The following is a 4,787-nucleotide window of genomic DNA, read 5'->3' as shown; positions in this document are numbered from 1 at the left end:
AACGACCCGAGCTTTGGGTCGGGGTCGCGACTCGCGGCGTTTTAACAACACTACTAAGATTTCCTCTATCTTAAACCATCCCTGTTTTTAATTTTCTTAAATATCCGGCTTATACCAAAACAAATATGTTTATGAATGAATTTGGAAAAAGGCTCATCGTGTAGAATAATATAGAACACTTTTTTGGTTAGGTTGCTTTCCTCTCCATATGTTTTTTAAAATAATTTTAAGTGTACTATAAATAGATTAATACGTACAAGTTGGCACCTACATTTTATTATAATAGATTAATATCAATTTAAATTTCTACCTTAATTCTCTTTTTAATATTTTACTTTCCCAGGAGTTACAAAGTAAATATGTAAATTAAAATTTTTCTATACTCATTGCTGAGTCAATAAAGTATTTCTCCTTATTATTGTGAAATTTAAGTATCTTGGCTCTTCAAATACCATTACTAACATATTAAATACTCAAATTAAGTATTACTAATTATTCTACTTATCAATGTGAAAAGTAAATAATCCTGATCTCCATTATTGTGAAAATTAAATATTCCTGCTCTTCAAAAACAGTACCAGCTTATTTATATTCTTTATTACTAATTAATCTTTTATGATTTACAAGTTTCATCATGATTCATTATCTAATTAATCTCTTATTCACAATTTCGATTTCAAAGCGTTTACAAAATGTATTTATTATAATTAAAAAATAATAATTTATTAAATACATTATTTTATTCCGATTTTTTTTTATAAAGCGCATTTATTATTAAAAATAGTAATATTTTTAATCTTTAATAGCACGTTGGTCATAGACCTGCCCTAATGTGAGCGTAAGTGAATTATATGAAGGCCCATGCCCATCCTTCATATAATTATGCCGATTTTTTTTAATTAAGAATACAAACAAACCTTGTAACCCAGAAGTAAAAGTAAAAAATGGGTGGGACTACATCCCAGCTATTTGCATATGTTAGTAATGGGTATATCAAAGGAAAGGAAAGAATATAAGAATAGAAAAAGTTCCTTCTTCCAAAAATTAATTTTTTATTACAAAATTTTATTTGCAAATATTAAAATTTATATAATTGTTTATTTTTATTTTTTTTAGAAAATTAGTAGTAAAGCATGGTATATTTATAGTAATGAAAAAAAAACGTGTTTTGGAAAAAGTCGGTTTTTTATGTAAAAAATAAATAAATAACATTCTAAATTAGAAAAACTTTTTTATTTATTTTTATTGTTTATTTTAAAATTCAAATTTAAGAAATAAAAATTTTTGGTAAAGTAAAAAAAATAAAAGAAAAGACGGAGGATAAATTTAAAAAATAAAAAAATTTTGGTAAAATAAAATAAAAAGAAAAATGAAGGATAAATTAAGTAAGAAAAAAGATGGAGGAAAAAATATAGTATTAGAGATAAAAGGTTATTAAAAATTAATATGTAATTATTATAATAATTTGGAAGAAGGTAAAATAAAGAGAGTAATAAAATTAATATACATATATGTTTCTTATTTGGTCCGAATATTTGTAAATTGACATCATTTAATGTAAGAATTATTTGGTTCCAATTTTCCAAAAAGGTAAAGTATAAAATATATAATTTAACTTGTCTTCAAAAAATTTCCATTGTATCATATTACCATTTAATCACATTTATTTTAATCCTATTTTTATTTAATGTATTTGCCATTTCTGTCTATATATATATATCAATTTATGTTAATTAAATTCTTCACTATGTGCATTATTAAAATCATTATTAGGATTAAGGGTGCATTGAAATTTGAAAACCAAATCATTCTTATAATGATACTGAATATTACAATCATATAGGTCTATTTATAAGTAGCGTTGAATTTACTGATGATTTCTAATAGCCAGTTCAATATCTTGATTAGAAAAGAAATTATTCATAAGTTCCTTGAATTTTAAATTTGGCATAAAATTTGGAATTATGTCATTTCGTTATATGTTGGAATGATTATTGAATAAAATTCAGCGTGTTTCATATTATCAATATGTATAAATCCTATATATCCATTTGTCATTAATCAACTACTAAAAATAAATAAACATTATATCTCATTTATTAATCTTCGCATTTGGGATTTAAAATTTTATCCATTATTATTTATAAATTTTAATGTGTTATCAAGAAAATAATAACATGATGTAAATTCTAGCTCAAAAATAGTAATATATTAAATTCATTATTTTATCTAATTTTTCTTTAGTCTTTTAATGTATTGTTGAAAGATATATTATAATAAATAGTAACTTATTAAATTATATTATTTTATCTTAATATAGTGTTTAAAGTCGATGATAGTGAGATATTTATAATTTATGTTGCGCTTGTGCGCTTGTGTTAAGTAAACTATTAAACTATAATATATTTTATAAAATTATAAAAGAAGAGATTAGTATAGAAAATAAAGTTTCTTAAAAAATTCTTAAAATCTTAAGATAAGATTAATTTCCTAAAAAATGGGAAAAAGGTAATATCTCACATTACGCCCGTTTAAATCGAAAATAAGGTTTTTTTTAATTCATAGAAATCATAAAGAGGGGAAAGGACTTTTCAAAATTTAGGAGACAGTATATAATTTAATCATATTATATTATTCCTTAATTATCCAAATTTTTAAATTATTTAAGCAAATAGTTTTCTCAAAAATTAAAACTTTACTACTATAATCGATAGTTAATTAGTAATCTATAAATGAATGGAAAATTTTAGGGGTAATTTAAGAGTGATATCATTAAATGCTAGATCCTTAAATGATAATAAGTTCGCACAATTACGAATTCTTCTAGATACCCTGGAGATAAATTTAGCGTGCATTCAAGAAACACATTGTACTGATTCAAATTGTAAACTTCTATTTAATTTGGGAGAGTCTGAAAAAACTAGAGCGGAGTTTTTATTATCATTAAGAATAATCTATCAGGTTATTTCAAAGTTCGAGGCTATAAATAGCAGTTATGTACAATTAAACTAAAAACGAGGTGGAGAACATTAAATATCGTAAAAGTATATATGCCAGCAAATTACCTTGGAAAGCAAACATTCTTCCCATTTCTAGCGGAGTGTCTAAATAAATTACCTAAACGAGAAAATCTTCTCATAGCTGGAGATTTCAATGTCAAAGTAGAACGTTTAGGAATGAAGAACCATAACTCCCTAGGTTCGGGAGCTCTTGACATAAATTTAGATCCTGGGGAAAACCACTTATAGAAATATGTTGAAATCTAAATCTTCGTGTCGCAAACACTTTTTTCCCCGACGTCATTATTATATTTCTCTAACATAATGGTCTCAAATTGACTATTTCATTGGTTCTAGGTCGAGAATCGGTTAAATAAAAAATATTAAAATACTACACTAAGTTATGTTTTCTGACCACCTCCTCATTTGTTAGATTCAAAAATCTGTTATAAGAGGAAAAAAAGAAATGGAAAATTAAGACACTTGTGGAACAAAAATATTAAGGATGATTACGCAAAACAAATTAGAGAAAAGTTCCTAAGTAGGGGAGACCAGGGCAAGTCGGCGCAATTTTTGTAAAAATCATCATAGCTCCGAAAATAATTATCATATAGAATCTTACAAAATACCAATCGATACCTTAAACATCTATCTATAAATATATGCTGTTATATTTTTTAAATATCTTATATTTTTTTCTCTAAAAAAGTTTTAGTAAAAGTCATTTTTTGAACCTAGTAGCCCCAAACTCGTGATTAGTCGGTTCATCGATGAATCAAGTGTATTAGGCTTCCTATGAGACAAAAAAAAATTTTTAAGATTTTAATATATAACTATAATTCTTTATTTATATAATGTTCTATTTACAATTATAACAAATAAAATAACAATTTTTTTTGACACAGGATCCATGTGCCCAACCTTTACATACTCTACATTGAAACCAATCTTCAAAATTATGGAAATTTTTATAATCCTGCAAATAATACATACATCTTTGATTAATTTTTTAACAGTATTTTTTTTTTGGTTATTTATTCTTCTCTTTTAAAAGAACTTCCCTCTTGAATGGGGATGAGGTCAAGATCGCGGCCTTTTTTTTCCTTATTACTTTATTTTGCGAATTATGAGAAATAGGGATCGGTATAGATGATGGGCCTGGGAGGTTAATGTTTGAAGGGAAAGGAAGATTAATAGAAGTAAATGAGGGGCTAGGAATAGAAGGAAAAATTTTGGGAAGAGAATCGATTGATGAGCTAAGAATAGACATAACTGAGGAATCTGAAAGATGATTTCCAAGACTTTCTCCTAATAAAAACGAATTTGATGAAGGAATAAAATCCTCCTCCTGATAAATATTTTCATTATATGGGTATATTCCATAAGATTCAAATCCCTTTTGAATATTTCTTGAGGAGGCTGCCAAGGTAAAATATCCTTTATAATAGAGGGAATATCATAAATGGAAAAAGAGATCCCAGATTTCGCATCCACAAATTTATACCATTATTATAAAAAAATTTTAAAGGTCCATATACTATCTTGTCTAAAGGCTGCAATTTATGAGTGCAGTGTGGAGGAAGAGATAGAAGTATTATCCCATTATCTACACTATATTGAATAGCATGATAAGATTGGGGGGGGGGGGGATATATGATTATCCAAAATAAGCAAAATTTTATATTTTTGGCTGCATCTGGTATGAGAAACAATGACTTAAAAACATTATAAATTCATCCTATTGCATCCACCCTGATCCGTTGGATGCACCAATGCATCCCTGAGGAC

This window comes from Gordionus sp. m RMFG-2023, chromosome 3 (assembly GCF_954871325.1).
Source record: "Gordionus sp. m RMFG-2023 chromosome 3, tfGorSpeb1-WG-v2, whole genome shotgun sequence".
Lineage (NCBI taxonomy): Eukaryota > Metazoa > Nematomorpha > Gordioida > Chordodea > Parachordodidae > Gordionus > Gordionus sp. m RMFG-2023.
Note: the sequence above shows the minus strand (reverse complement) of the source record.